Below are 25606 nucleotides of genomic sequence, written 5' to 3'. Positions count from 1 at the left end.
TTGTTAATTACTTAACCTGTTTGTGTCAGGGGAAACAAGGATGTCTTGATTCTAAAAGTAACAGCAGTTTTAAGTGCGATGAAGAGCTGAAATATCTTTAAATGTTCAGTCCCTGCAGAATTGAAACGACACACCAGCTACTGCCATACATGGATGTCATCTGAGTCACCAAAGTCTAAATAAGGTGAAACTGCGTTTGAATCTGTAGTTTTTGTAGCTGATGTCATGGTATCATCTTTAGTACTCAGTGATCTCGACTATAGTGCCCTCCATGTAAAATACAGTATATAATATAAGTATATAAGAAAATAAATATAGTATAGTCTACTGCATTGCAGACTATAATGTTGATTTCAGATGGCTTCTTTTTTGTAGGTAGCACTTTAATGTTCATATGAAACCTGTATGCTGTTGTATGGAAATACTAATGTAAAAGCTCCAATTTCGCACTTGGTGCAGTAGTTTGTATCTGTGTGTTGGCGCTGAAAGCAACAAATAAAGTGCCAACATTGCAAAGCTTATGACGTGCACTTCTGTTATGACTGTCTCACAGGAGTTGATTCAGATCTATGGTGACTTTGAAGTGCTCCTTTGTGGTCCTGAAGTTTTGTTTTTCACTGACAGAAATGTAAAAAAAAAAATAAAGAAAAGATATTCCTTTGTCACACAGGACTAAGGGCATTTAGTTGTAAATGTAGAATAATCTTGCCAAAGAAGCATGAAGAGGCTTTGTTTTTAAAGTGAGCTCTTGTGTCAAAAAACAATGATGCACTGATTCGCTCTGAATTGGTATTGCTGGTACAGAACTTTTTATGTATTATTTGTGTAATTAATAACATCATGGTATAAATAAATGGGAATGATTATGAACAGAGCGTTGGTGTCTGTAGTTTGATTGGTCAGTAGTTGATTAAATGTTGCATTTTATTTTCTCTTTCTGTGTTTCATTTAGTGAAAAGGGTTCAAGGGTTCCTTCCTCTTACAATGGTGAACTAGAAAAATTTGCATTTCCTGCGAAAATGCAGTGTGGATGCTTTAAAGCTGAAGCTGTCTGCAAAAACTAGCTGAAAAAGCTGAAAAGCTGCAGAAATTGTAAAAACTTTGCAGAAGCAAAAGAACTTTGCTAAAATGTTATAACTTAGCAGAACTGCAATATCTTAGAGGAAACATAATACTTGGCAGAAATACAATAGCATAGCAGAAATATTGTAACTTGCCAGAAACATGATAACTTCTCAAAAATATAAGAATTTAGGAGAAATAGTATAAGATAACAGAAAGAATATATTTAGCCAAAAATACTTAAACATTACGGAAACACTATGATTTAGCAAAATAGTACAACATAGCAGAAATACTGTGATTTACCAGAGACACTGTGATGAATACTATAATTTGGCAGAAATACTATGATTCAGCACAAATACTCTAGTTTAGCACAAATATTATAACATAGCAGAAATACAATTATATAGCAGAAATGCTATATTTAGAAAGAAAAATATAATATAGTAGAAATACTATGATTTAGCAGAAATACTACAATATAGCATAATAACAATGATTTAGAACAAATACTATGATTGAGCAGAATAGTAATAACTTAAGTGAAAGTACTGGAAAAGTAAAATGACAAGCTGAAAAAAAAAAACAGAACATGGTTAAGCTCTCTCAAAACTAATTATTGTTCACCTGTGGGGGAAAAAAAGAAATACAAATAAATACAGAAATGTACAGAGAGAGACACACACACACACACAGGGTCTATGCCAGTCAACCATTCTGAATATATTATATTTTTATCAAACAATGAGATGCTGCCCTAAAGAGAGTCAGTCTCTCTCTCTCTCTCTCTCTCACGCGCGCACTCACACGCACACACGGAGAGAGAAGCAAGTTTCTAGGTCAGTCAAGCAGCCTGGGAGCTGCTGAATTTGAATCCACCAATCAGAGAGGCTGTGTACAAAACAGGTGCACGAAGCACAGAGAGACACAGGATTTTTGCAGTCTATTTCTCATATTGAGGATTCCCCTCAAACAAATGGGCATAATTACCTAACCGTAGGGGTTAGAGTGGTTGTTCTTAGATCGTTTTGTTCAGAAGAGATGGGGAATCGTCAAGTGTTGACAATTTATCATTAAAATATGAATTTTTAGAGATATATGACATGGATGACTGGTTGGTTTAGAAGCCACGAAGGCCCCAATATCCAAATTTGAATGCCTCAGCCCACATATATGATTGGCTGGCTGGAAAGCCGTGCAGGCCCTGATATGTAAATTTGAATGTCTCAGGCCTCACAGAGGATTGGCTGCCTGGGGACCTGGCAGTAATATATGGAAATGGTATGATTAAGCATAAATACTACATTTAGTAGAAATACTATGTTTTAGCACAAATACTATAAAAAGCAGAAATACTATATTAAGCAATAAAAAAAATCCTATAAAAAGCAAAAATACTGTACTATGATTTGGTAGAAAAAATATAATTATTCAGAAATACTATATTTGGCAGAAATACTATATTTAGCACAAATCTTATAAAATAGCAGAAACAGTATGATTTAGCACAATAGTAATAACTTAAACAAAAAAATTGGAAAAGCAAAATGGACAGCTGAAAAAATGCTGAACATGCTGAGGGTCCCTCAAATATACTTGTTAAATGAAAAAAATCGGCAAAAAAATATATAACAGAGACACAATCACAAATATGTACACATAAGGAAACACACATGCACAGAGAGACACACACACAAGATCCAATTCAGTCAACCAGTCTAAATATATTGAATTTGAATCTTACAATGAGATCATCCCATTAAAAGGCTTTCTCTCTCTCTCTCTCTCTCTCTCTCTCGGTCACTCACTCACTCTCTCACACACACGCGCACACACACACACGCACACACACGCACACACACGCACACAGAGGGAGAGAGAAGCAACTTTAGTTCAGTCAAGCAGCCTGGGAGCTGCTGAATTTAAATCCACCAATCAGAGAGGCTGTGTACTTTTTCCCGCCAAAACAGGTGCACGCAGCACAGAGAGACACAGGATTATTGCAGTCTATTTCTCATAGTGACGACTCCCCTCAAACAAATGACCATAATTTCCTAACCGTAGGGGCTAGAACGGTCATTTTTACACCGTTTTGTTCAGAAGAGATGGGGGAATCTTAAAGTGTTATCATTAAAATATGAATTATTAAAGATATTTGACTTGTAATGCACCATAACTGAGTAGAGCAAAGCAAAAAGTGCCTTGACTTGCCCTCAAACAACGCTTTCTAACTCTAAATGTATTTGGAGTATCAATATCATTCTTTCACCGTAAGAGACAGCAGGCTTTGGTGAACAGTCATGGAAATTTTCAGGTCTCTGTGGAAATCCAACAAAAAGTTATGACGAGAAAAAAAAAGTGGCTCATTTCCAGAGTTTGAAATCTCAAGAAATCTGAGTGAAGGACGAATTTCCTACCCTCAAACAAGTCTAACTCATTTCAGAACAGTAATAGGTGAGAAAGAAATTCTTGAATTGTGAGCGTCAGGAGTGTCTGAAGATATACTGGGACAAGCCTCATGTCTTAACTTTGTTTCGTTAAGGAGATATGACGATTCGAATATGCCTCTCATTACAGAAATCAAGCAGTGATTTTGAACAAACTCTCCATTGACTTTCTATGGAGAGTTTTCCGACTTTGTGTTGGTCTGAGGAGATTTGCAAAAATTCTATAAGTCCCACAACAATGATAGTGACATTTCCTAAAAGCCAGCAAAAATACCTACGTTTTGATGTATAATTTGTCGAAGTTGAGTGAAAATTGAGCAAGTAGCAAGAAGTTGTTCAGACATGAAGAGAAGACTGCAAAACCTTTAGTGGCACACTGGAAGCCAAGAGCATAGCAACCATAACAACGCATGTATTTTGTGAAAAATCACAATTTTGCAACTCAAAACTTTAAGAGGGATAAAAGTAAAACGGTAAAAGATTTGAAAAAGCTAATTTATACCTGAATAGCCCAATAATTTGAGAACATTTTAAAGTTTGAATGGTTGTTCTACGTGAAAATATGAGGAAGTAGTTAAGTTTCAAAAACAAGCAAATTTTAGCAGAATTGTAGAAGTTTCCCATTTCAAATTAAAGGAAAAAAGCTTAATATTTTAAAAAGTATAATAGTGAAAAATACCAAAAGATATAGCCATCATTAGCAGAAATAGCAGAATAGTTTAAAATTTGAACGGTGAAAATAGCACAAAAATTGTGGAAGTAGATCCACGGCGAAAAGTGTACGGAAACACCAAGAAGAAACTCAATAGTGTGGATGCTTAAAGCATCCACACAATTACAACTGTTTGTATGCTACTGGATTGGTCATAGAAGCATGACTGTGTGAGTGTGTGTCGTAAACGCAGTGTTTTTATTTTCATTTTATGTTTAGATTATTAATCATATTTGGGGAAGTCATCACATCAGCTTTGTTTGGTATCTATTGCAGTTTTTTTGAGAAGTCCTTCAGATTTCCTCTTTTTTTTTCTCTCTTTTTTTTTTTTTTTTTACAGATGTGTTTTATAGTTCAAGCCTCTAATGACACACAACTCCAGCCTGATATAGAAATTTCAATTTGAAGTATGGATTTATGCTGCTTTTCTGTCAGAATCCAGTAGTTATCGATGCTGCTCACAGTGTCCTCTGATGTGGCTGAATACCAGAACTGGAACAGTAAATTATTCTGCTCATGCCTGTCACACACAGTAAAAAGCCAGGAAGGAAATTTATGCTCTCACATAAATAAACAAGTGACTTGACAGATGTGAAAATGGATGGATCTGTGCTCAATTTCCAGAAAACGATAAAGACAGAATTTATTTTTTAACCATTAGGGCTGCACCTTGTTCTTATAATGGAAAATATTTCTGCTGTCTGGGTTCACTGGGTTTGAAACTATTTTAAGGAGATTTTAAGTTATTTTTAAGTTTTCTTCCCACATTGTTTTTATTACCCTTGCCGTATTTGGTAAAGAACGCCGGGAATACTTATTCTACTTATAGTCAAGTCTATTATTTCACCAATAACATGTTTGACCCAGAGCCAGCCCCGGACTTCCTAGGGCCCCTAAGCAAAATTCTGCTTAGAGGCCCTCCTGTCTGACCTGTGAGCCATGTAAAACATTTGCCATTGCCACACAGTCACACCTGACACCACACTGCTCCCACTACAATCTTCCCTCCTTCAAAAGCTTTGCTGCCACATTCTTGGTCTAAGAATAAGTAGACCTACTTAGAACTGATTGGTGTATAAAAGAAATCGATATTTACTGAATCGTATGTTCTTGCTGCTGCTTTTTTGCCCCACTTGGCACTCTTATTTATGTTGCTTTCTTTTGCTTTGTGTCTAGCAGTTTATTTTATTGACGTGATTCGCCATGTTTCCCAGGTGCTGCTGAATTTGTGTATTGAGCATAGCTGGGTACTCTGTCACTTTTTTGTTTTAAATTATGATAAGATTAAATCAGCCCTTTAAAGCCCTTTTATGTTCAATCGGGACACCTTATCATTGATATTGGCATCTGTTGGCACTTTTCGTCCATAGCCTTGTGTGTTTCACTACCATACTTCGGTCTTATTCGCTTCAAGTTTGGTACAGCGTTCACTGGAAGATTAACTAGTTGGATTTTGGTCGACAAACATCGGGCTCATTGCTCTTTTTTGTCTGTCACATGTTTCGTGAACACCTGGAGGGACTGGAGGCAGAAATATCCTCTCAGGTTTAATGACAAACTGATCGGTTTTAGTTATCTAAGGTTAAGGTCACTGTGACATCACAAAATGTTTGACTGCAGGTCAGTCATTCATACACTAACAACATTTTACACAAATGTCTTTAAACAAATATAATGAATTAAGCAAAAGGTAAAATGATCATGGCCGTGGTTTAATGCCATAAGTCCATAACATCGCTATAACAAATACATTTCTAACCATATTTTACATTTTCAGGTAACAAAGTTAACAATAATCATTGGTGTCTGTGTTGATTGTATACCTCCTCTTATCTGAATTTGTTCACAGCACAACACATTAAACTTATCATGATGTATTTTTGTAATTCCAGCTGATCTTCTGGTACAAATTTAGTCAGTGTAAGTTTATGCAAAGTGGCCGCATGTTGCATGTTATTTTCCTTTGTTTTTGTTGCTTTTAACAACAGCCATAATGTTACTGAGCACTGAACCATGGGAATACCCTGCATAAACAAACGGTACAAACACCTACTTGTCTTTAGTAATCTCCAGTTCCCATTCATATTGTAACGTCCTAAAGAGGGTGTGTAACGGAAGGGAAGTTCCAGGATTATCGTGTCAGAGGATTGCCTAAATGTTAAGTGTACGCTTCCATTATGAGTTTTGTGTTTGTTTCGTTATGTCTAAAGTTCGTTCACTCAGTGTGTTTGATTTACTTTCATGTTTGATTACCAAGGCTGTGACACTGAGTGCAGTGGGTTGATGGCTAGCATCTAAATCAAAATGTTACTCAAAACAGCTAAACTGGAAATATAAAATATTAAGCAGACTTCAAATTAAAGTATATATCTGAAACTGTAAAGTAGATCACACGCTGTTGTATATTGCATGAACATATTTTGTCTGCCCCTGTAGTATTGGGTGATATGGCTGGACCTAAAAAGGCTGAAATAAGAAGTGCATTTTCTTCTTTCTTTCTCTCCCCGAGTTACATTGTTTCATCTTTTGCTCAGAGCAAGGTGAAATGCAAAGTTTTGGCATTTGTAACATAGTTGCCAACACTGTGTCATTAATTAACAAGGGAAAGCTGCTAGTCTTATGTTTGTCTGTGCATTTCCTCCCACACAGTTGAGTTCAGCCAAGGTGCATGTATTACACAGTTACACCAGGCTATTGTTTTTCTTTCAGACCAGTTAAGTTTTATCATTGGTCTGCCATTTTATTTGATTCTTTTTTCCTGCACAAATGTTTATGACCTCATGCTCAGTTCACCTGTGCCCCAGTTGGCACTGGTTTTGCCAACTTTCCAGGGCTGGGCCTCACACAGCCAATATTGACGCTACAGAGAAATGAGGTCCTGTATAGTGTTGGAAAAAATCCTCAGCACCTGTCACAGATGCCTGAGTGACAAAAGAGGACAATGCTTTACCAGCAGTGTTTTCTCTACATGCATCTCTGGTTAATTGTGTATCATGTATCGTGTGTATTCTTTTATTTAGCAGGCAGAGCTGCACAATTTACCCAGGTTTTGATAATGTGGTTTTTAACTCCACAGTTAGGGGTTATCCTGTCTCAGAATGAGCATTTGGGATTTGGCTGACCATACATTTAAAGAGGACTGATCTGCATACAGTGTGGATTTTTTTGTTCTTTGACCCTTTGATTGGTTGGTTGATTAAGAAAAGTGTATTTTAAGGTCAGTTAAATTAATCTATTACAAAAACAATCTTACAAATCAAAGCCAAAGTGTTGTTGTTGTTTTGGTAGGATTAAACTGACATTACTCCAAGTTGGACCTGAGCTACAGCTGCTATAGATAATATCAATACCTGCAAAATGTCTCTACAGGGTTCTGGATTGTTGCCATTCCTAATATAGCTAGACAAGTTTGTGCCTTTATTTATTAGCTCAAGTGATCATCTTTTTTACTGTTTGTTGAGAAGTTCAGAGAAATAATCTTTGTCTATATATGCCAGAGATGCATGTGTTTGGCTTAGAGAGGAAAAAACAACCTTTCTCCCCAAGATAGAGGTTTATGCGTTGAGAGATGTAACTCAACACATGCACAAACATTGTTGTGTCAAGGATAGAGAAAATATCAACTTTGTGAAAGGATTTGAAAGTTAAGTGCAAACCATTTGTTTAGAAGCAGAGAAGATGACAGACATCCCCATCCTGTGCATGAATAATAGTTATTTATATTTTTGGTCCTTGGCTATCGAAAACCACTACTGATGTAGGAGCACTCTTTACCCAATTCTCTAGTCTCGTGTTTTTCTAGTGTTGTGTAATCTGTTATAGCTGCAGAAATATTATTTACACATTCTGATCCTGGTCATGTCACTGACAGCCAACTCCAAGGAAAAGTTCTTGTGGTTCCAAGTCAGAAGTATTGAAACTACTGTGCTTTTGGTAACCCTCAAATATATAGAAGTAGTTTGATACCTGTGCCCTGATAGGGGCCTTTCCATACTTTTGTTGGCCTGTAGAGAATTTTTGGACATCATAGATAATTTTTGACTTGCTGTGTGGGTTGTGAGACCTGTATTTTATTTGCAAGGATGTCACTTTCTATTCTATTTTGGATTATTTCAGTTTGGCACAAGTGGACTACAATCATGTTCTATTTCAGAGATAATTGAGGCTAGCAGGATGCACCTGACTACAATCTCGAGTGCCATAGCAACTTTATTTTAATCTAAATATTTGATAAATTTGACAAAAAATTTCCACTTTGTCATAGTGTGGGTTTTGTGCATGTTCAGGCACAAAAAATTGTCTACAATGCACAGCGCAAAATGAGCAGGTGACTAATTTCATAATGCCCTAAACGTAACATTAAAATATAAAACTATAAAACTGTTTGAGAAAATTCAGGTGAAAAGTGTTCACAGGTTTCCTTAAAGACAGGAAAATTCACTTTGTGTACAGACAGGTAGTATAAAAGCAAAACTTTACACTAGTGCACTTGGAAGGAAACAAAGTGAAAACCACCTGCCTTGTATTGGAGTGGGAGGCTGTACTTGCACATCTGTCTTTGTGAGAGGGAGTTTTATAACTTGGGAGTGAGTACATTTATGGAAAGTGAAGACATTTTGGATGACCCTCCCTGTTTAACACAGCTGTGAAGGACTACATAAGAAATAAGACTTGATTTGAGGGGTGATGTTAGAAATGGGTTTATCTGTGATGGCTAAGGTTAGCAAAAGGACCTAGGGAATGCATTATGTGAATGAGGGTCCTCACAAAGCTAGTAGGAGTATAGATGTGTTTGTGTATATGTGAGTAAGCGAGTGGGTGGGCGGATGGATGGATTGAGGGGGGAGTGGGGTCTTAATGGAGCTAGATCTGTACGTGAGCAGGAATGAGATGAGGCAGATCTGCTCCTCACCTGTCCTGTAGAGAGGACACACACACACACACACACACACACACACACACACACACACACACACACACACACACACACTTATACACAGTGTATCAAGGCAAGCCTGCCCTGAGTGCTGGTCGGATAATCTGATGAATCTCCCTAGCAGCATGTGTGCCCACCTGTTAGTACAGCCTCTCGTTCCCACTTCAATCACTACCACATTACTGAGGAGGGGAATAGTGTGTGTATGTGTGGATGAGTGTGATTCTAGGAATGTAAAGCAGCTAACGGGTTACTGGACAGGACAACAATTAAATGATACGTACGTGCATTGCTGATTGCATTCAGATGTTTGTCGTATTGCACTCTAAAAGACATGTTTGTGTTAGGGAGTCAAACCTCATATTTACTATTACTTAACCAGTCACTCTTTTTATCCACAAAAAGAATTTTCTTAACGCCACCTAGGATATTTTACTCTTATTGGCAGGGTTTGAACACTCCCAGACCCACAGCAGTTGTATAAATGAATCATCATGGTGGTCAGTAAGGATGGCTGACAGGTTTTGAGCGTAGACTATGCTTGCTGACCAGCTGATTTCCCTCCATATAAGAGTACCAATATTTTCTGTTCTTGAAAACGTTCTCAATAGGGTTGTTGTCAGTTAGTATTAGACTTCCGGTCTGCAAGCGTTTGACAGTGCACTTATGTCCAGGTGTGACTTTTCCCATCAGTTGTCATGTGCAGTGCTGTACGTGGTATCTGCTTGCTTGCCTTTATTCATTTTTGGTCTTTAAGACACCACACTACAATGCGCCAACTCCACATACATCCTCTACCGGGATTTGAAAAATGTGTAACAGGAATGACTACTCGTCCGCGGTGTCCGCAGCTGTCCATGTCTACATCCGCAGCAGGGTATAGTCCCTGCCTAAAGAGCAAGGAATTGAGCAGCAATGTGTGTAACAAAACAAGCAGTGAGCTGAAAATTGCACAGCGCTGAAGCTATTGAGTGAGGTGCTGAATATCAAAGAATAAATGAGATGAAGCAGTGTCGTCCTCTTTCTGTGTGGTTGCTGAAGCCGCTGGCTGGGTGTTGCTTGGCAGACGTAACGAGCAGTCATTGGTCTCCCGCACTTCCCCTGTATCGCTCGGTGGCTTTCACACTCTGCAGAAACGTGAGCCTGAATAAATTGTCACACGCTCACAGATTATCTTCCCAGGATGTTATTTTGTGCTGGGAGGATGTTTGAAATGCCAGTCACAGCCTCACTGCAACCTCCCCCATCTCCTTTCAAACACACTGTCTCTTTCAGTGTACTGTTGAGAAGGAGTGGAAGAGTGCAGTCTAGTATTGCAGAGCTCAGTGTGGCTTTTTGTTGTTGTTGCTTTGTTTTTGTTTTTGTTTTCTTTTTTTATAAAGTGTGTGAGTGTGCCAGCACACAATTGTGAGAGCGTGGCAGAACGAGGCAACACATGAGCTGTTCTCACACAGAGATTTTATGGAGAGGCTGATTTACAGCACGGCTATTCACACTATTCTGCTTGTACCTCTAAACCCATCCCCTCTGTCTTTCTCAGTGAGCATCTTCCTCTTTATCTTCTTTCACTCCCGTTCTAGCCCTTTCTCCACATCTCTAGTCTTGTCCCCACCCCCATTCCCTTTTAGAGAAAAATAAGCACCAAGCCTCTCCAGCTAACAGGGAAGATTTCAGGCATAGAGGGGAGGGAGCTTGAGCTCGGCCGAGGCATTGACAGAGTAGTGAGGCACAGCAGGGGTGTGAGCAGCTAAATATAGAGCGGCTCTTTGGAGCGGTGATGATGTCACAGGCCGTGGAATCAAAGAGAGGAAAACAGGGAAAAGGTAAAACTGCAAGGCTTAGAGAGACAGCACTCAGTACTGGTTTGATAGCCATGGCCTGGCTCTCCCACAATTCAACTAAAGACAAATGCAAAGAGCTCTGTTTAGATATTTCTCTAGCTATAGATAATGTAGCTGTCTTCCTTTTGAGGCTATTATAGAATTATACTGAACCAAAATTTAAAATAATTTCTTTGAAATGACTTTAGTGGCCTTCCTGTCAGTGTTGAGATGACAGGTACCTTGATTTTTTTCTAATTCTTGAATGTATGCAGGGAAAAACTAATTCTGTGTCATGTTGACTTTTCATTCACTCAAATTTCATTCAAATTTATCATAATTTTGTTGCTTTGGTAATCTTTATAAAAACAGACGCTGATAAATTGCTTGACTGAACTGTCCTGCTTGGTCGTCTTGCACAGCAGGATGAAATGCGAAAAAGCTTTTAAATAATTTACATAAGGACCTGAAACTGTTCAAGCTGGTTATTATAGGGCAGTCGAAGTCTGTGTTAAGGCGTAGAGAAAATTGCTTTTGGTGATGTGGTTGCTCTAAAAATTTGCGCTTAAATAGTTTTTGACTTTGATCTTTCAGTGCATATGAAATGAATGTGTGTGTTTGTAGTGTGTTGCATTTGTCTGTCTGTGTTGTTTGTTTATTGCAGTAATATTTCCCCCCATGGCTAAGTAATTCTTGAAAAAGATTTCAATTTCTATTGGTCTTTAAGCTGGCTAAAAGCAAGAATACTTATAAATAATGATAAAAGCAAACTAGAAGCCATCTTTGCAGACTCATGAGTACCTAGTGCTCATGTGATAAAGTAAGAACGATTACCGGGTCAGACCACACTCATATTCTGCCTTCCTTTTGATCGTAACTGCGCGCTTGTAAATTTTTTTTGGCTGCATCTGTTGACAAAATCTACACCAAACCTTCTTTGTGGTAGTTCTCGCTATAGCATGTGTCTATAGGCCCTCATCTCTCTCAGCCACAGACTCACAAGGTGAAAACAATATCCGCTGTGCTATCATAGCTGGTAATAAAGATGACGCTTACATAGATGGTGACAGTTACACTCACACACACACACACATGCGCACACTCCTGATTTGTATTATCAGGAAGCTTATTTTTGTTGCACAGTGCTATTATGTGATTTTTCTCAGCTCTTTATCAAGAGGAATATGAGGAAATGTTAAAAGAAATTTTGATGTAGTGCATGCACGAATACAACTCTGCTTCTTCTTTCTCTGCTACGACTGTAGTATATTGTAGATAAGTGGTGTGTACAAGATAGGTGAGCAGCAGGTGACTGAAATTTACAGTTAAGGTGAGCTAAGTGAGGGAAATAGAGGAAAGGGTTTTCCAGTAATCCAACACGGCCTCTTTATCAGTGTTAGCTTTTGCCAGGTCAGGCCCAGTGAGGGTTTTATTGCAATGCGGCAGCTGCAGCACAAAGCCGGGGCCTATTCCTATTGATCGCTTAGCCTGATGGATTCTTAAGTACAGAAGGTTGGCTAGCCTAGTTGGAGCTGTCTGACATCATCTGCATTGAGTCAACCTGCTCGTGCTTTGAGAGAATCACTAATGCAAGTCTGCCGGCAGCAGGCGATGAGGGGGAGAAAGAAAAAAAAAAAAAAAAAGTAGCCGAAAGGTTATGTGTGAAAGTGTACAGTTGAAATTGAAAGGATGTAAATGACATGTGGTGAAGCTGAGCATGGCTGAACTGGACTATGCACTGAACCTTTTTGTGTTGGTAAACATGCCAGCTGTAAAAGTGTAAAGCTGCCCCTCTTTATGACCCGTCTTTAAACTAATGAGGGTCTGCCTTCCTCAGTGCTGTTCTCACCATATCTCTCTGTTGTCGTTCACCTAGCAACATGCTTTAGTACAACAGTTATCCGGGCCAAATAACAGCATTTTCTAAGGACTTACAATAGCTCAGCCTTGAAAATTGTGGTTGCCACTTTTCATAGGCAGATTTGGAAGAGTCCAAAGTAAGCATTATCTTTGCCCTTGACCTAGATATAATTATCTTTTTACTCTGTTATCAAAATAGAAAATATTCAAGTGTTTCTTCTTTTTTCAGTCGTTTTTTCCATCTTGCTCCAGGGAAGCATCAGCCCCATATTGTTGCGTACGTGGGTGTGCGTGCACATACACATGCCCCTCATGTGATCTGATGTAGTGTGGCTTTCTTGTATAGGTTGCTAGGCAACGTGCAGTAGAATTCTCAGTCATAATCTTTGATTTTTAGCTCAGAGAGACGGAGAGGAGAGAGTGGAGGAGGAAGCAAGAATGAGCAAGTGTTTCACAGTGCACGGCTAAGCCCTCTGCAAAAAAAACATTCGGGTCCTTAACAAGCTGCAGTACTGTCACCGAAGCTGCACTGAATTAAGGGCTGCTTTTATTATCTTCACACTTTCATTTGTTTTGTTTTTTTGCAAAAGCAGTTTTGTATCCCATACTTGTGACTTAGTTCTGCTTGTGTGTTGCTGTTCTCTCTCTCTGTCTCTCTCTCTGTCTCTCTCTCTGTCTCTCTCACACACTTATTTTTAGTCATGAATGCAAAGTGTACAGAGGAGTGTAACAGTGTTGAATTTGGCTGTCTGCCTGCTGCTTATGTGAAGAAAACCAGTCATTCCGTTTTATGGAATTTGAAATGGGAATGTTCATCAAGCACATAAACAGTATTCAAGCAATTTGTTGTGACTGTCACTGGGTGTACTACAGAGAGAGAGTGCAGTATGAAGAAATAAAGCAAACTCATTCTGGGCTTGGCATTTACATTAAGTGGTAGAAAGGAGTTTTTTGCCTTTGGTCAAAGGAGCCATGCCAAAAAGGTGACTTTGAAGTTGTTTAACTCTGTGGATACAGACGATTTGTCTTGTAGTATGACTTTGCCCCCATCATAAACCCTGCACTCAAATAGATCACAAAGTCTTCTCCTACATCACATGTCAGGTTGGTCCCAGTCACACATTTTGATTAAATATTTCCATGAAATATTTGCTCTCACTCCATATCATCACAGCATTATTCTGCCTTGTTTACACTGGTTTGTTTTGTACCTTGATACACTTCTTATGCTTAAAGCATTATGGTCACACTACATTCAATACCTAATGCTATTCAGATTCACTTTCTCAGAGTTCAAATGTGTTATCTGTAATAGTTACTTTGTAACTCTTATACTAATATTTATCACAGGCCCTAATGTCTACGATTGAATTGCTTTTTCGCATGCTTATCTAAATAAGTAGGAAAACAAACTTGAGAAGCAGTGAGATGGATATGAAGGTTTGGCTTGAAGCAAGCCAAACATAAATGCGGAAAGATACAAGGCATTGAGACCAAAATGGGCTTTTTCCAATTAAAGCATACATCAGTGAGCAATACAAGAGACAAGTTGGGGGGAATAAGGTTGGGGAAGTAGCTGAGTGACGACACAGAGGTACTGTGCGTCTAGGCCAGGGGGTCGGCAACCCTGGGCACGCGTGCCACAGTGGGCACGCGAAGGGTTAACTGATGGCACGTCCATAGCTGGACTGGCTGATTTTTCGTTTTTATGGGCCGATGTTTTTTTGGGGTGGTTTTGTTGTTGTTGTTGTTGTTTTTAACGTTATAAACAATGAAAGGTGGTGGATTGGCTAGATGCTGGCAGATGTGTAAAAATAACTCAGTTGTTTAGTGGTGGCAATGGCGGAGCTGCCACAGAGGCCAGCAGGTGGCTGAGGGAAAGGGGAGGCAGGAGGAGGGGAGACCCAAGGCGGCCGCCAGTCCGAGTGTCACATGAACTGAACTTCAGGTAAGAAGTTATGACCTGCAGTTTATCTGGGTCATATATAAACCAAGTTTAGGTGTAGTTTATTTTCGTTTAGGTTGCTAGTTGGCAGTTTTTTCAAGCGATGTTGAAATTTCCACATTCCGACACTTCAAATGCTTCAGGAGCTTTCTGCTCAGCACAGCATCAGCACCACGGAAATACACTGATACATCCGTAGACTCGAGACAGAATTCACAATGCGTTTTCAGGGCTTTCAGGTGTATGGACCAATGTTTTCTTTTCTGATCAAACCAGAAAGGTTAAATGAGCAGCTGGGTTTGTCTCGCATTAACTGGCTGGACAGAGAGGACATCGAAATGCAGCCGATTGAACTGAAAACCTCGACTCAGTGGGGGTCAGAGTTTGCAGAACTAGAGACGCAGCTGGAATCCACAGCTGTGCGTGTTCATGGAGCTTGCATTTTCACCTGCTGGACATTACTACCTGACAAGTTTAACTGTCTTCAGAACATTGCAGAGGCCTTATTGACAGTATTTCGCTCTACATATCTGTGTGAGTAGGTTTTCTCTCACATGAGTGTCCTCAGGTAGCCGTCTGAATGCTGGACTAATGCTGAATGCTTTATTTTTCTTATCATTGTTGGGAGGAGACCATAATAGTATTTGCATTTTCTGTTGTACAGTTCATTTGCTGTTATGGAGTTCTTGTTATGGATAAAAAGTGTCTTTTTTTTGTTTCAAAATAGCTGATAACTATTCGCTGATAGCTGCCAACATCTGCGAACAAATATAATTCTATAAAGTTGTTCTATATAGTGCGTAACTGTTAATATAGAGCGTTATTAAATTTATTGCTAATGCAATCATATGGCACATTGACTTCTGAGGAAATTTTAGATGGCACTCATCATCAGAAAGGTTGCCTACCCCTGGTCTAGGCTGATGAGCTAGCTAGCACCCAAGCTGAAATGAAAAGCTTTTGTGTCCTTAATAAGAGTGCTGGCATCGGTCCAGCAGTTCTGGCTAGTGTGGGATTAGGCTTGGACAATCAGGACTGCAGGATCAAAACAAGGGGCAGGAACACCAGGGTCATTCTGCTTGCTAGGATACCATCTGCCCCGCTTGCCTGCCTGCCGCAGTCAGGGGGAGGGGAAAGAAAGAGACTGAGAGAGAGAGAGAGAGCAAGCAGTAAAAGACAGTGAAGTGGGGGAAGGGCAGACCAGAGCTCCACTGGCAACAACAACATTGAAGCAGAGCTAGGCAGCTCTGTATGCAGCTCAGCTTTGCTCTCTTTGGTTCAGCATGCACTGCTGTATTTGCATGTGCATATACAAAACCCTAAAATATATGCCTGTGCGCCAGTATCAGCTGTGAATGTTTACAGGCAGTAAAGACTGCCTGTCTGCCTTACATTAGCTTGCATATTGACAACAATAACATTAATCGTCGTGAAGAATTTTGAGAAATTTCTGTAAGACAGGACTTTGGCATGATTTAGGATTTGCCTTTTTTTCTTTATTTATAAAAATACTCCTGTCATTAAATTATGATAATAAATGTAAGAGCTGCCATTATCAGTTTAAAAGTTAATATTTTGAAGTGCCTAACCTCATCATATTGCATGGATACAGATTTTCCAAGATTGTGAATGCAATTGTTGCTTTTTTGGTACCTCTGTACTATTGGCAGAGTATGATTCATACATGACAAATGTTCTTGTCTTGTACTTTGCAGACTGAGATAGAGGGGTCTCTTAAATGACTGAGCCGATTACTGCGGCTCTCCTGGGATCTAGTTTTAATATTCCAACTACATCACGCTGTGGTGGGGGGGGGCTACTGCCTTCATTTTATGACAAGTACAGAAAATGGAGCAGACTAAACAAGGCTTATCATTTCTCACACCTTATTTTCCCCTGTTTTCTTCATTTCTCCTTACCTCTTTAAATGGCCTTACGCCTTCCTTCGCTTTCCAGTCACAGACACAACATTTCCTGCAGGCCTCATGACACACTCTCCCTCTCTTTCAATTCTCTCACGTACACCGAGACACAGAGAGCTGGGAGTAGGGGTGGTGCTCAGATTGGTTCAGTCCTCCCCCCCTTTGTGTCTGTGAGGAATGGATTTGTCCAGCAGCATTGTATTGTGCTTGGCCTGTAAGAGTTGTTAAGGGGGGGACTCTGCATGGCTCCTAGCCTCTACATGAACTCAGATCTTGAGGTCTGCACATTGCAAAGTGTGTACCGTGGATATCGACACACATGTGTGAATTATTTTTAATTGATAGACACCATTTGCTTGGTTTATGATTTTCATAATAGAAGTAATCGCTTAGATAAAGTCCAATAGCATTCAGTATGTGGGGGGAGGGGTTTGTAATGGGGGTGGTGTGATGGAGGACAGGAGAGAAGCTAAGGGAAAGGGACAAGAGGACAGAGGGCTAAATTGAGGATGAGGTTGTCTGTGATGGCTGGAGGAAGAGGTGGGAGGAGGCATGGCTGATGTAATGTGAAACAATATCCGTGCTCTGTGTAAATGCTTGTGTACACCGTTAGTGTGTGTGTGTGTGCGCGCACACATTAGTACTAAGGGCCAGCCTTCTGGCTCTCATCAATAATTCACCAGTCCTTTTAGTGCGTCTCCCCGCCTCCTTACATCACCTCCCATTTACCATTTACCCCTTCTGTCCTCTTGTCTTTTCCTTAACCTCATCTCCCCCTTCCTCGTCTCCAAGACACCCCCTGAAAGCACACACACCTCATTCTTCATTCCTCCCTGTTTTCAACCCGTTTTACAGCATCCCCAGCCAAGATAGGCTATTGTCCATCTCCATACTTGCAGACATTTCTGTAGTTTATATTATCAGGATTCATAATAGAGACATATCCCAAGATAATTAACAGTTGTGCGCGTGTGTGTGTGTGAGAGAGAGAGAGAGAGAGAGAGAAAGAAAGGGCTAGTGGACGGAAATGTGTTCAGACAGATGACGTAGCTGGTTGTTTTGGTTGCAACCATTCTCTTGCGGATGGCAGTCTTACAGCTCTTTGGCAGAGCTCCCATGGCCGCATTTAACAGTGATGCAGCACAAAACAGAAAGGGAAAGGAGAAAGATGTCGGAGGGAGAGGAGACCTACTGTTCCCTTCACTTTCAGTAATTGAGTTCTTGAAATTGTACTTTGTCTGTATGAATCTCTAGCAAAGTATTTATTTAAAAGCTAGTTAATCTTGTTTCCCCAAACCATGAATTATAATATTTTACAACCAAACTTACTAAAATATCTGCTGCTTAAATTCACTAACTACTTCTAATATATAATATTATTATTAAGATATAAAATAAGTTACTTTAAGGCATGATTATTGCGTAATAATTGTGTAGCTGCTTTAAGACCTCCAAAGGCTTATTCTGCCTAGTTTGAAGTAAGGGGCTCAGACATATAATATATAATCTTAAAGATATATCGGCTACACATAATGCAGACTGTGATAGCCCTCGCCTCTGTGCTTACCATTTTTCCTTGTTCTCCTTTGCCTTCCCTCTGTGCCTCTCCGTAAAGCGCCTGCTCCCCCTTCTCTTCTCCCAAACAGGCTGACCCAGCTCAGGCCCACATGCAGTGTGAAAACTGCTCCATTGTATTGGAAAATTTGTGGGAGGGACAAAAGAGGAGGAGGAACAGGGTGCAGTGGTGGAGGTGATTAGGAAACCAGATCCATGGCTTGCCTTCAAAGGGAACTGGATCTCTCTGCAGTGCTTATTGATCAGCCAGGAATGTGGCTGGTCTCCTTGGTGTTGTAGTGAATTTCTAGCTGACATATCATGAAGAAGCTGCACTTCCCTAAATCTCGGTGCTTATCAGTTTCATGTAAGACAACGCTTGTGTCCCAGCATGCATTAGATACATGCTGGGTTGTCATTTGATATCTTTTTTTCCCCTGTGTATTCACACCATAAAGATGTACAGCATGAAATTTGTGTGTTTGCTTGTCCGGCTTTCTGTATATTTCTCTTCAATGGTAAATTTAGGAAAAATATCTTCTCTGGGCTTTCCAAAACAAAGTCGTGTGTTGCACAGATGAAGGGAGACAATAACATTGTGGCAGCCATTGTATTATTTAACTCCCTCTTTCCTGTCCTCTCATTTTCTTTTCCATCCTAGCGTTATCTACCCCCCTCTTGCTTTTCTTTTTTCCCTTCCCTCCCTCCCAGAGAGAGGCGCATACAGAACCAAGTAAACACTTTGATATGCGGAAGGAATCTCTCCCACCCCCACCTCCTTCTCTTTCTCTCTCACTCTCCTCACAGCCTATGTAGGTCATCATGACTCACTCCTTTATGCTTCAAAAGCCGGATCCCTGCTCAGTTCAGCTCTATCTTGAGCCCTCTCACGTTCATGGTTGTGTAAGAGAAGTGTGTTTGACAGAGTGTGCAGGCAGGAGAGTTGCAGATGGCCGTTCTAAGTTTGACATTGTTTTTCTCTCTCTCTCTCTCTCTTTTTTTTTTTTAAATCTCCGTAGTGTTATCATTGGTAATGATCTTGTTTTGTTGTTTTCTCTGTTAGCATTCTAGCTTTTTTTGTTGCGTTGTTTTTGTTTGTTTGTTTGGGGGGGGGGTTGCCAGCACGGTAGTGATTTCTAGAGAGAAGTCTATGCAGGTACATATTAAAACACCCAATCCTGCTTGCCTCGGTTCTTGTCTGTATAATGCATTGACTGTGACCTAGATGCAGAATCCATCAGCTGCAGCAAGCAGATTTAGTATTGCGTCAGAATTAAAATGCTTAGGCCTATTTCCAGATTTAAGTTAGCTGTCAAAGTGATAGGTTGACATTGTCTTGTCTTTCTTTGTATTCTTTCATGCTATTGGCCAAGTTTCACCATTTTATTTTTTAAATTTATACTATTTAACCATCTAGCCACCTTCAGGGCATACTGTATTACATTAATATTGGATATCCTTACTCTTTTTTTTTTTTTTTGTTAAATCCCAGACCCGTTGAGGACATGCGTGACTATGTTAACAATCCATTAGGGTCAAATCTAGGCCAGTGCACACTGCACATCTGTTTGTGGCTGATTGCTTTTGCTTGTCCTCTGTCCTGCTACCTGTTGGCTGGAAAGCTTACTGTTTGTGTGAGCCTATGTTACTTGTCCTTATGAGGGATTGTTCAGCCTCGTTATGGTAAGGAGGGAAGCCCTTTCTTCTGTGCTCCTTGCACACATGGCAGGATATCTGCATATGAATGCTGCCTTCTGCTTCGATGCTCTGACACTGAAGAACCCTCCATGTTAAGCACAGGGGTCCTTCGACGTGCATGCGCACATGTATGTGCACTCATGCATTCATATGTGTGCTTCATCCAAAATGTACTCTTTAACATTTTCAGTTGGAGGTGGCAGGAGAGATTAGGTTTAGTTGCTGAAATTTATGGAATTACTTGGATTTGTGTATTAAATACTGGTAAAAATATGGTCTGATCGTCATCTAAATCACATTTGTAATCACTCAATGTTGTGCAAGTCTCATAAGCAGCTACAGGAAACGTCTTGAGGTTGCTGCTGCATTGGAGTTTCTACAGGTTACTAAATTCAAAACTGCACCTGCACATCTACCCTGAATACTTAAGCAGTGTGTTAAATAATGACACGCAAAATACATCTGTGTGTGTTAATAGTGTAGTCACATTGTGTCTTTATATGACAGAATGTAGAGAGCAATGATTAGAAAACATCAGACAATGTTTTATGAGGTATCAGTACAGAAGTCATCATAGTTCACAGGCGTTAACTAACAGTTTTTTGCAACTGTGAATTACCAGCCCTGGTGTGTGTGTGTGTGTGTGTGAGAGAGAGAGAGAAATGGAAGGGAATAGTGAAACCACTAGGAGCTGCAGAGGTGTTCACTGGTGAGAGCTTGGCTTTGATGACTACTCACGCTCCTGACCCAGATCTCGAAAGGCCTTAGTGTGTCACATGTGTGTCCTTTGTCCTCCAATCTCCAGTGCTGCTTTCATATTGGCTAGACCTTGGAGGGAGGAAAAGAGCGTACAGGAGCTTTTTTTTGATGAGTCACTCAATCGAACAAAAACAGGAGGAGGGGTGAAGGGGGAAAAAATACAATGCTCTGCAACCCTGGTCCCCCCCCCCCCCCGCAGTGCTCCCTGAAAACACTACAATATTACATCACATGCATGGAGGATTGGCAGTTATTAGTGTACATACTGGTTCTTAAAGTAGTCATATGTTGTTTGCTGCGTTATGCCATAACATAAAGGACTAAGCTGAGCGACAGTTTAAATTGGCAGGGATATACAATAAGGAAAGGGCAGAGGAGGGATGTGCATCTGTTTGCAAGATGGGGGGGAGGGGTGCCATGGTAAAATGGAAGCTTTGTGGAGGAAACCCGGCTTGGTTTTGGGGCTGTACATTCACAAGCCTGTATCATCTATCCTTTTTCCCTAACCTCAATGCACCCCTTGTCTTACGAACTGCCCAACCACAAGGACCTCCATGCAGCCCCTCTTGTATGAGTATTACCAGAAAACTTGACGAGACTAGGACAACTTTTAGCTTTTAGGTTGGTTTAATCCTCTGTTCTGCAGCCCACCTTTGGACGTTCTGGCCAGTATCATCTATGACATGGTCACCAGATTCTGATTTTCTTTTATTTGTATGTTCTTTACCAGTGTTCATGTGTGATTTTTAGCAGTAGCCTGACTCTCTGACATGGATAAATAAAAAGTGCGCCAGCTGCTTTTTTCTTCTTCTTCTTTTTCCCCAGAAGGCACTATTATAACACAGAGTTTTCTATTCTTTACTTTTTGCGTTCATTTGTCTCTCCTGTTCATCTTCAAAGTAAGTTTTCCATAAGAGAGTGGGCGTTTGCACTGGGCCATCAACAGGAAATTCCAGCCTCGGAGCGTGGGGGTAGGGGGATGGCTGAGAGTGAAGTGAGGAAGATCAGGATTCTGTTTGCCAGCTTTATGAGAGCACCCAACAGCTTCTGACTGGTTTGGTTTGTATATGAGCTCCCTCTGGCCCATTGAGTTAAAAACACAAAACACTACTATACTCTAATAGCTGCGTGTTTTACATCTGGGTACTCCAGCTTCTTCTCACAGTCCAATGACATAACCATGATTTGGTTATCCTGAATTGGCCATGTTGTGATTCCAGGTTAAATGATGTGTGTGTGTGTGTGTCTGTTTGTGTGTGGGGAAAAGGTATAATATGGCTTGAGGTGTAAAGTGTTTTCAGTGGTCCGTAAAGACCAGCAAAGTGCTATTTAAATGCCAGTCCAGTCTTCAATACTATTTTTTGCATCAAATGACTGCTCAAACCTTTCTTCACACTGGGAGGTTTTTTTTTTGGGGGGGGGGGGGGGTGCCAACCAGTTTAACCTCAGCGCTCATTCTACACTTGGCCTCCTTATTTTCCACAGAACATCCTTGTGTTGTTTGTGGTCATATTCCTTGTTTAGCTTCATCACTGCTACAGAGAGGACAAACCTTCATCACTCACTACTGCTCTTAAGTTTCTAAATACTTTTCTCCAGATAATTTGTTCAGATTGTTCAGAGTTTTTTTTAAATTGCTTTTATCTCTGTAAGTCATTTACTGAATCAGTTAAGGACCATGTTAACAATTATTAATCATCTTTAATCATTAATCATTCTATATTTCCTCAATGAAAATCTGTTAAAAATTAATGAGATATTTTGCAGAACAGAACCTTTTGTGTACTTTTTTCTGTAAGCTTCACTGATTGACACATTAGAGGAGGTAAACCGTGGTGGGAAGATATTACTTTGCTTAACACATTAGCATGTTTCAGAGATCCATCTAATATACTGTCTGTAATGCTGTCCCATTTAACAGACATACACTAGATTACAGCCACACGTGTCGACTGCACCTTAAGTTATTTGGCTCAGAATACTCTACAGCTATTAGAGGGGAAAAAACTGAACTTATTAACTTTTTATTTGTTATCTTCCAAATTCCAGCATAAACATTTGTCCAAAAGCATTGCCTTCAAGTGTGTTTTATATCCTAGCAAAAGTATATGAAAAGTGCTGTGAAAATGATGACATGGGTAACATCCAGCCCAAAAAACAGTTATTAAACCTCTTTCATTCCCCCACCTACGTGAAGAAATGAACCTTGTGGCTAGTTTGTAAGCAGTTTCTTTTCGAGTTGGTGAAACCTGCTCCCCAGTGTGAACAATTGCTATTTTCAGCATATTTTCCACATTTCTGTACAGCTAAGATGACTGTTACACTTGCTGCAGTGCATTCTTTGATGTTGGAGTTAGCAGTAGAGCATTAGCATGAGCTTGAGCACCGCTAGTTAACCTGAGTTGCATTTTGTTTGCTCTCAATCTGGAATTTCCATGATATTGCTCTGTTTGCAATCAAGTGCATTACATAATCTGTTCATATGGGAGCGGTGAAATAAATGGATATTACACTTTACTACAAGAAATACCTAGGTTGTTTTATTGACTAATTAATGAAATTCCTGACAGATACAGTACCTTTTTGTGCCATTAATCTTTGGGAAATTTCACAATAAAATACAAGTATGTCCTTCACATAATCTGCATGATATGCATTGGTTTTAAAAACTGGGGTATCATAAATTTCATATAACGGCACAAAGAACAAGTCACTGAGCAAACAGTAGGCGCTGACATCATGTGACATTACCATTAAAGGATGGCATTGGTGCTTAAATTTCTATCAAACTTATGTGTACGTACTTGGCCTCATGAAATGGGGAATTGAAAAGGGAAATGGCCCAAGAAGTGAAAACCACTGCTGTTTTCTAATGATATATGCCTCACCTGTGTGCGTGTGTGTGTGTGTGTGTGTGGTTTCTGTTTTTTGTTTTTTTTTATTCATTGTCTTTTCTCATATGAAAACAGTTTGTGTTACTGCTGTGGTAGGGCTCCAGAGGGTTTTAAGCTAAAACTATAATTGGCTAAATTGCATACATATGTTGATAACTATTTTCTGGAAGAGTGTGTGTGCACGTGTGTTTGAGCGCATCTGTGTGCAAGCTTAGATGAGAAGAAGTGATACCTTGTGAACACCGGAAGAACAATTCCCCCAGGCGTGCTTCTTTCAATTATTGTAGTTTCTGTTCTGGCCAAAGATGGAGATCCTGTATGTACACACACACACACACACACACACACACACACACACACACACACACACACACACACACACACACACACACACACAAAACACTTACCCTAAGATCTAAACAGATGCTGGTTCAAAACTGCATCCGGCTGGTTGTGTTTTTGCTCTTTGGCTTAATAGTAAGGTCTAGTTTTTTTAGTAAATAGGAGCTGTAGTTACCTAGCCAAGGTGCTGTTCTGCACATTGAGTGCTTACTTGTAGGGTAACATCCTATTGTTGTAGGGTTTTGTTTTCTTTGTTTTTGTTTTAATAATACAAAGTACCTCAAGACCACTTACATGAACTGGTACTACATAAATATTACAGAAGAGAATCATAGGATTGAGTATTTGACTGGAGGAACCTTGTGATGTGTCATCACAAGTGGTGGGCGAAAAAATCGATTGTCAAACATCTTCTATTAATACATTTAAAAATGCAACAAAAAGGGGAGGGGTAGTTATGTTAATAGTGTTATGTGATCCCAGGGAAAGAGAAAATTAATCGCAATGTTTGCAATGCACGGATAGCAGTTGTCTTGTAGTAAAGGTATTTTGTGACTCAGACAGTTATTGATGGAGCACCAAACTCCAGCACTAAAACATGAGAGTTGCCAACCAGCAGGCATTCCCCACATCGTAGAGCTGCTACTTTTTGCCATCAAGAAAAGGAGCCAACTGAAGTAATTCAGTCATTGTATCCATAGTTTAAGTCCTTAGGAGTGTGACTACACTTGCCAATAAGCAAGATCAATAAAGACAGTTAATCAGTATTACCTTATAGGGCTGGGCCATATCGTACTGTTCACTGTAATACTGGTATGATGTTGGGCAATGATAAGAAAATGAAATATCACAATAGAATATAGGTAAAACGCGCATGCGCAGTGCCTTTGTTTTCATACGCACATGGCGGAAAAAGCGTGCCGGCGACGGAGAATGAGAAGGGCGAAAGTGGATCTTTGAATGAAACAGATGAACCAGAATTGGTTTGTAAAAATGCTGCAACTTCAGTGGTGTGGAACTGGTTTAGCTTTCGTCCGTCAGATACACAACAAAGCCCTATTTTTGGTAGAGCACACTTAAAATCAATCCTTTGATTTTTCTGAAAATCGACAGTGCCCCTTATAATCCCGTGTGCCTTATGTATGAATTCTGGTTGTGTTTACTGACCTCGAAACGATTTTATGTGGTACACGGCGCTCGGAAATCTGTCAAATGTTTTAGTACGACTTTGCTAAGCTACGAACCCAAACCGCTTGATGGATTGTCGGAGCATTACGGCTATCATAGGCAGGAGCCTCGCGGAGTGATACGTACTGTGCTTCAACATAATATTACCGTATTGTGTGTGTATAACCTCTTTTTAAGTTTTGTGGATATTATACATGGTTATGCTGAGGATATGTCGGCCAATTTCCACTGGAAATGCCTTTTGGTTAAACTGTTAGCAAGGAATTTGCATTTGTGCTGTTAAATTTTTATATAACTTTAATGCAGATAAAAAAAACAGCTGCTCGTTTAAGTGAAAATACGTTGATGGTTTTTTTTTGGGGGGGGGGGGGGGGTTGCACTAATAAAGTTGTGGAGTTGTAAAGTATTATCTAGTTTCAATTAGAGATGGACCGATCCGATATTACGTATCGGTATCGGTCCGA

General features: G+C 39.9%; 1 protein-coding gene and 1 long non-coding RNA gene across 4 annotated transcripts in view; one reads left to right on the top strand and one right to left on the bottom strand.

Moving 5' to 3' along the window:
- The window catches only part of ankrd11 (ankyrin repeat domain 11), a 117758-nt gene that overhangs the window by 45473 nt on the left and 46679 nt on the right, over positions 1-25606 (top strand). The window lies entirely within an intron of this gene.
- Positions 3182-23865, bottom strand: LOC120720846. Its single transcript, XR_005693070.1, has 3 exons — positions 23856-23865; positions 15987-15991; positions 3182-3960 (listed from the first exon to the last, which is right to left on the bottom strand). It is a non-coding gene; the product is annotated as an uncharacterized LOC120720846 (long non-coding RNA).

This window comes from Simochromis diagramma, unplaced genomic scaffold (genome assembly GCF_900408965.1).
Source record: "Simochromis diagramma unplaced genomic scaffold, fSimDia1.1 OVJJ01000603.1, whole genome shotgun sequence".
Lineage (NCBI taxonomy): Eukaryota > Metazoa > Chordata > Actinopteri > Cichliformes > Cichlidae > Simochromis > Simochromis diagramma.
The sequence above is the reverse complement of the archived record's forward strand: the minus strand, read 5'-3'. Positions and strand labels throughout refer to the sequence as shown.